This window comes from Lactuca saligna, chromosome 5 (genome assembly GCF_052625555.1).
Source record: "Lactuca saligna cultivar CGN05327 chromosome 5, ASM5262555v1, whole genome shotgun sequence".
Classification (NCBI taxonomy): domain Eukaryota; kingdom Viridiplantae; phylum Streptophyta; class Magnoliopsida; order Asterales; family Asteraceae; genus Lactuca; species Lactuca saligna.
In genome coordinates this window covers 259879618-259887860 of record NC_136421.1, presented here as the reverse complement: position 1 = coordinate 259887860, position 8243 = coordinate 259879618, and the positions used below count along the sequence as shown (strand labels likewise).

General features: G+C 38.9%; 1 non-coding gene across 1 annotated transcript; it reads left to right on the top strand.

The window, feature by feature from the left end:
- Nucleotides 1-1505: 1505 nt before the first annotated feature.
- LOC144999244 (small nucleolar RNA R71) lies at nucleotides 1506-1612 on the top strand. The gene has a single exon (XR_013660761.1). It is a non-coding gene; the product is annotated as a small nucleolar RNA R71 (small nucleolar RNA).
- Nucleotides 1613-8243: the final 6631 nt, after the last annotated feature.

Sequence of the window (8243 nt, the reverse complement as noted above, 5' to 3'; positions counted from 1 at the left end):
TGCTAAAAAATGGCCTTCTAAGAATAATAAGGACTTGTTCATCTTCCTCCATGTCTACAACAATAAAATATGTGGGAAAAACAAACTTTTCAACTTTTACTTGTAGATCTTCACAAAATCCTCTTGGAAAGATCATAGTCTTTTTGGCTAAGTGGATGACCATGGGGACTTGCCTTGGTTCGGGGAGAACAAGCTTCTTGAAAAATGAATAAGGCATCAAATTAACACTTGCTCCCGAGTCAGATAGAGCGTGGCTTGTGATAGATTATAGAATTAGCATGATAGAGTAAAGTTTCCTAGATCTCCCTTCTTCTTTAGTAGCATATTTAACATTGCAGCTGAGCATGTTTCATTTAGGACCACCTTAGATATTCCCTCCGTATTTGTTCGATTAGTTAGGAGATGTTTTAGAAACTTCGCATATTTTAGCATTTGGGCTAAGGCTTCAAGGAAAGGAATATTAATTTCAAGGGACTTTATGTAATCCAACAACTTCTGTAAGTCTTCAGTATTATTTTCTTTTCGTGTTCTACTAGGAAAGGGTAGTGGTGGGTGGTATGACTGAACAAGTTCAAAATTTTTCTTTTCAGGTTCTGGCCACGTCATGGTGTTAGAACCACGTTGTGGTGACTATTCAGACTCCTTTCTTTGACTTGCTTCTTAACCTTCTTGCTCATCATCCGAGTTTTTTTGTTAATGTTAGTCAAGTGGGTAATAATCTTCCACTTCTTGTGGTAATATCTTAGATGTGAGATCTTTTGGGGGGTTTTTTCGGTGTTTTGAGGAAGGTGGTCCGGTGATCTACCATTGAATTGTTTAGCTAGTTTCCCAATTCGTTTTTCAATGTTTGAGGGTTGAAGCTTGCTGATTTAGTAGTAAAGTTTGATGATCCCTCATTAGAGCTTGTGGCTCTCTTATGGCTGCTTCAGTTTCATCATGCCTCTTTTTTGATGCAGCAACAAAGTGGGTGAGTATTGGCTCAAAATCGGGTTTCTTTTCTGGTACGGCTTCCTCTCTTTTATAAAAAGCCTCTTCCTCTTTGCTAAAACTTCTCCTCTTTTGCTTTCTTGTACTCATCATAACGTAACAACTTTTTCTTGGGCATTCTCTAGTCTTCATCATAACGATCATCGCTTGAGTAGCAAGCATGAACCTTTCGGTTTCCATTCTTATCTAGATCACAGTCTCTAGTTAAATGCGGCCTAATAGATTTTTCACACTGCATTTGTATAGTATGGATTGTTTGATACATTTTAGTCATTATCCTATCCATGTTATGCAACATTGCTAAGATCGTCGACATGTCCTCCGAAGCAGCATTCACATTTCCCCTAGTTACATCATTTTAAGGGTTATGGTATTCTCTTGAATGTTTAGAAAATTCCTCGATTAGCTCCTTGATTGCAGTTGGGGCTTTCTTTGTTTGTGGCCCTTGAGAATCAAAGAGTTGCCTAGTTGTGATGTTCGCCCCATCATAGAGAATCAAGACTTCTTGTTGGATGTTGAGGTCATGTTGAGGACAGTTTCTCAATAAACCCTTGCATCGCTCCCATGCCTAGTACAATGACTTACACGGTTGTTGCTTGAAGTTTTCAATGACCTTCTTCATCTTGGACACTTTAGATGGTGGGAAAAAGTGTGGAATGAATTCTTCATGCATTTGTGCCCAAGTTGTTATCGTGCCCGGTGGGAGTGCCTTTAAGCAACCTTTTGTTGTACCCTTTAGAGTAACAGGGAGCATTCTTAGCAAAAATGTCTCGGGTGGGATGTTTGGGATGTTCCAGTAGTCAAAAATATCATTGAACTCATCAATGTGCTTGTAGGCATCCTCATGGCCTTTTCTATAAAATGTGATATCCTTTAGTGTGGTAAGAATATGTTCCTTAAACTCAAAAGTAGTAATGGTAGGCATTGTGGGTTACACAAGCCTTGGTCCGATGTCTTCACACATCCGCCTCTTGTAGGCTTCCATTGTCATGTCTGCAATGTCTGTCATGTTGGCTTTTGGCTCGTCTTTAGTTTCACTACTCTCATTTGTTTCGCAACAAGTTCCTTTTTTATTAGGAGTGTTCTCAATGCCTTTAAAAGTGCCTTTTTCTTTCGGATTGTTGCTTGATTCTCCTAAGGGCTTGTCATTTGTTTTTTTTTTTTACGAAAAAAGATTTTCCTTGAAAGGTCTTTTCTTTGGTGTGGTCGATTCTCCTATGTCCTTGTCCTTCTTTCTATGAACAACTGACTGTGGATCTTCAAGTAGTGGTATCAAAGGTATATTCGATCCACATGTCACATATTGCTGCAATAAAAATAAATAAAACACGTAAAGAGAACAAAAACAAAAACTAAATGTTAACTGTTATGACACCACGGCGTGGTGTTAATGACCACGATGTGGTGAGTTAAATAGAAGAAAAACCTAATACGAAAATTCAAAAGAAAATAGATAGAAAAATCCTAATAAAGTGGCATATTCAAATTAACTAAAATTGGACCGTTCCCCAGCAACGACGTCAAAAATTTGATGCTAAAATAATTATAAACTACTTTATACTAGTAACGAAACTAATTATTTCCTAAGCAATGTACCTTGTAGAAAATAATATAGCTCAATCGATAGGTATCGAACACAGGGAACGAGATGTTTAGCTAATTTTTATCTACTGCTAACTAAATTACTAATAAATTTAGAAAAAGGGTTTTCTCTAGTTTTGCAAGACTAGAAACTTAATTAACTAAACTAAATTAACTATCAACTATTAAGGGAAATATTAAAACTAAAAGCAAGAAGCACAAAAGACAAAATAAACCAAGGTAATTGAGAGACGTTCTTTTAGCTTCAATTTACATGATATTATTGTTGATTTATGGAAGTGCAATGTATTATTATTGCATTGGTTACCGATTCCTAAGATGACTAGGTTAATGTTCACTAATCCTAATCCTTTAGCAAACAAGCTCATTTATGCGGTGATCAGGCGGATAAACTACCAAGTTTACTAGTGTTCAGTTCGAGTTAAATTAGACTTATAACAAATTGATTTAATTGGTTTATTAGCTTAATTCTATATATGATTGGTCATCATATATTAGCTCCTACAATTATTTACCCACTTTTCTATTTAACCCTAGGTCTTGGTCAAGTCTCTAGTCATACAATTTTTTAATTCACAAATATCATAGGATTCAAGTTCTATTAAGAAGATGGTCATATAAAGTTAGTTAAACTCAACAATTAATAGAGAAAGAAGTTATCATAAGCAGAGAAGGTTCTTTAATAAGCTAAAGTAACAAATAACTAATAAAACTAAAACCTAACCATAACTCAAACCATAATAAGTTAATAAAATCTACACTACACGAAGGTCATAGGTTTTTAGCCCATGATTTCAGCAATCAAAACTAGAAAAATTAAATTCATAGCAATAAACATGACTAAAGTATAGTAGATAGTCGTACTTAAGAGTTGTATTGCCTTAATGCTCTCATTTCCAAGCTATAATTGACTTCTTCATTTCCAAGCTTAAAAACATACCCTTGGCCTTCAAAAATCAATAGTTGCTTCCAGCAATAGTTATAATTTAGGAGGATAATGGCTTGTATTTATAATTTCCCCAAACCAGATCAGCACGACGTGCTAAGCCCACCACGTCGTGGTCTTCGTGATTATACTTTATTCGATAAGTCCTCTAAGTTAGTCGGGAAGGTCCAAAACACCACATTGTGGGAATGTCACCACAACGTGGAGAATGTATTTTTTTTTTCTTCTTTTTAAAGACTTGATTCAAACTCCTAGCTTCCAACCTCTAGTATCCAGCTTCCTTTTTGCTTCATGCATGACTTTTACCCCTACAACACAATACATAACAAATTAAGTACCTTTTGTTCTATAAAGGACATAAAACTAATTAGAAATCTTAAGATATGATGTAAAAACGTATAAATATGCATATATCATATTTCCTCTTACACATATCGCTAGCGGAACTTGCAGCCGACTTGCGGCTCAAAGCATCCGCGAGCACATTCTCTTTACCTGGATGGTAAAGGATCTTACAGTCATAATACTTGACCACATTTAGAGTAAAGACCCAGCCCGATTGCGAACGGTAGTTGTCTCTGTCGGTTTGGAAGCTGGCGTCACTATACCCTCGCACTTTTAAGTTATCACTCCCTCCGAGGACTAAGAACCATTCATTCATCCTCCGAAGGCGCATAAGTATATTCTTGACAGCAATCCAATGAGCTTTTCCTGGGTTCCCTTGATATCTACTGACCATGCTCAAAGCAAAGGCCACATCAGGACGAGTACAAGTCATAGCATACATGATTGAGCCAACTGCGGAAGAGTAAGCTACTCGGCTCATCTCTGCTATTTCGGCTTCGGTACTCGGACTTTGAGTCTTACTCAACTTGGCATTACTCTGTATCGGTAGTTCTCCATTCTTCGAGTTTTCCATACTAAAACGTTTTAGTACCTTTTCCAAGTAAGTATTTTGAGTAAGTCCTATTAGTCTCTTACTTCGTTCTCTAACTATCCTTATTCCCAAAATATAGGAAGCCTCTCCGAGGTCCTTCATAGCGAAGCACTTCCTGAGCCAGGACTTAACCTCCTGCAGAGTCGGGATGTCGTTTCCTATGAGAAGTATGTCATCGACATACAAAATGAGGAAGCTAACTATACTCCCACTGGCCTTCACATATACACATGATTCATCTTCGCTTCGTACAAATCCAAACTCTTTGACTTTCTCATCAAAGCAAAGATTCCATCTGCGAGATGCTTGCTTAAGTCCATAAATGGACTTCTCAAGCTTGCACACTCTATCGGGATGCTTTATATCGACAAAAACCTCTGGATGAGCCATGTAAACATCCTTAGCCAACTTCCCATTAAGGATAGCGGTCTTGACATCCATTTTCCATATCTCATAGTCATGAAATGCAGCAATGGCTAGCATTACCCTAATAGAATTTATTTTTGCAACTGGTGAGAAGGTCTCATCAGAATCAACTCCAGGAGTTTAACTAAAGCCCTTCGCCACCAATCGCGCCTTATACGTGTGTACATTCCCATCCACATTGGTCTTCTTCTTGAAGATCCATTTGCACCCAACCGTATTACGTCCGGGTACATTGTCAACCAAATTCCAAACTTGGTTATCATACATGGACTGAATCTCGCTGTCCATCGCCTCTTTCCATTTCTCAGACTCTGGGCCTGCCATGGCTTCCTTATAGCTATTAGGTTCATCTAAATTTATTAGTGTACCATCACTAATATACGTGCCCCCTTCAGTAGTAATATGAAAACCATGAAACTGGGGTTGAACTCTAACTTTTTCAGAACGTCTAAGAGGTAAGGACTCGTCAATTGGTTCAACTGGAGTTTCCTCCTCGGGTTGAGCGCTAGCGGTAGAGGTTCCTTCATCACTCAATTCTTGAATCTCTTCAAGATCGATTTGCCTCCTACTATCTCCTTGGCTTATGAGTTCTCTCTCTCAGAAAACCCCTTTCCCCGCAACGAAGACAGCACTGTCATTCGGTCTATAGAAGAGATATCCAAAGGATCTCTGCGGGTAGCCGATGAAAATACATCGTTCACTACGAGGCTCGAGCTTGTCGTGAGTTTCTCGTTTTACGAAAACCTCACAGCCCCAAACCTTGATATGTGCCAACGAGGGAGCCTTCCCTGTCCACATCTCGTGAGGTGTTTTGGCAACCTTCTTTGTAGGGACCAAGTTAAGGATATGGGCGGCAGTCTCTAAGGCATACCCCCAGAATGAGATAGGTAGTGAAGCACGCCTCATCATAGAACAGACCATGTCAAACAAGGTTCCATTACACCTTTCTACCACACCATTTAACTGCGGTGTCCTAGGTGGCATCAATTGCAAAAATATTCCGCATTCCTTGAGATAGTCGTGGAATTCAAGACTTAGGTACTCTCCTCCTCGATCGTATCGAAGCATCTTGATTTTCCTACCCAATTGATTCTCCACTTCATGCTTGAACTCTTTGAACTTTTCAAACGTTTCTGACTTGTGCTTGATTAAGTAAATATACCCATATCTACTATAATCACCGGTAAAAGTCACATAGAAGCGGTTTTCATCCTTTGTGGTGGATCTAAAGGGCCCACATACATCGGTATGTATGAGATCCAATAAACCCTCACCCCTCGGACAAGTGCCAGTGAAGGGTGACTTGGTCAACTTTCCAAGAAAACAAAATTCGCATGTGTCATCTTCCCTAAGGTCGAATGATTCCAACACTCCGTCCTTTTGGAGTTGGGCTATGCGCTTCTTGTTGACATGTCCAAGACGACAATCCCACAAAGATACTTTATCCATACTATTGGAAGAATTTATACACAACACATCATTTCCTAGGTTATCTACAACCATAACAGTTTCATAAATTCCATTGCAAGGTATTGCTTCAAAGTATAAGACACCATTTAGATAAGCATAAATAGAACCAATCTCATTATTAAACGAATATCTAAATCCCTGTCTAAATAAACCATGAAATGAAATGATGTTTCTTGCCATATCTGGCGAGTAGCAATAATTACTCAAATCTAAATTTAATCCATTACTAAGCACTAAAGAATACACTCCAATCTTGGTGACAGCCGACGTTCTTCTGTTCCCCATGATTAGATTTATTCTTCCATGCTCCACATCCCTATTTCTTCCTAGTCCCTGCAAATCAGAACAAATGTGGTAACCACATCCTGTATCAAGAACCCAAGAAATAGCATGTCATGAATCATTAGATTTAATTGTGTATATACTTGCATAATACGGCTTGATCTTTCCATCCTTGATGGCTTGTAGGTATTCCGGGCAGCTTCTCTTGCAATGTCGTATTTTGTGGCAATGAGGACACTCTGCCTCCTTCGGGTTAGGATTGGGATTAGTAAGATCAACCTTGGTCCCACTAGAAGAGGAACCATCTTGGTACTTTCCCTTGCGGCGGCTCTTTGATGGAGCCTTCCTTTTCTTGCCTCTTCCCTGCCCTATAGCCAAAACAGGAGCAGTGGATGGATTGGGAGTTGGTGCAATAGACTTGTCCTTTAGGTTGCTCTCAGCAGTCCTTGGAGTTTTCTTAGGGTGACCTCTTCCTTTTTCATGTGGTAGGTCATCCTAAATTGGTTGTATCATGAAGGCAAGGAGTGAAGAATAATGTCAATAGCCAAATCCTCCCCAAAGTTAACATTTAACTTGCAAAGACGATTTACATATCTCTGCATCTTTTGCACGTGCACGGTAAGAGATTCTCCACTTCCCATCTTAGCGGTGATCATACTCGTAATGATCTCATAGCGCTCTTGCCTCGTGCTTTGATGATACCTCTCAATCAAGTCTTGATGCATTTAATACGGATACAAGTCCTCATAGGACTTTCTAGAATTCTTGGTTCATGGTGGCTATAATGATGCAATGTACTTTCGTTGCATCACGTTCGTGGGTCTCAAAGACAACCATTTCACCGAGAGTGGCGACTTCTGGATTGATCTTCTCGAGCTTTTCGTCAAGGACATACTCTTTGTCCTCGTAGCGCCCAATAGTGCGAATGTATCTTATCCATTCGCTAAAGTTCGTTCCATCAAAAGTCACCTTTTGGTAAAGACTCATTAACGTGAATGAGTTAGCAGCAGCGTTGTTTGTGTTCAACATCTACAAATAGAAAGGACAAGGTTGATTATAATTGAATCCCTAATTAAACACCCAAAATAAAAAATTAGGGCTAGGACCCAACAACATTATTCACATATTAGAAAACGGATGCCGTAATCCAACACGCAAATAATTTGGAGGTAAGTGAATGACGATTCACTAATTCTTCATCATGAAAAACATAGGCTTAGGTTTTAAATGTATTGAGAATTCCTATATTTTTTCTTGGAGATTCATTAAACCTTTCAATGGCATGTTTAAATCTCGATATGCCCCTCTCGTTTGTGACTGGGATGCCGAGGATCACAAAGTGGGTATGAATAACCATGCAAATCTACACGGTGCTTTCATTGTTACAATTACCTATTCGATGTGCCGGTAAACCACACACACTCCAAGAAACTATGATAAACAATGAATCACCCTTTGCCACCTTCGCTTAGAACCAATTAGTGTGCCGATTAACCACACACGCTCCACTAACTTCTTAGAAAGGGTGTAAAGTGTAATTTCAAGGGATTACATCAATTTCACTTCTGCCTAAAGTAACTAGGATTGGGAGTT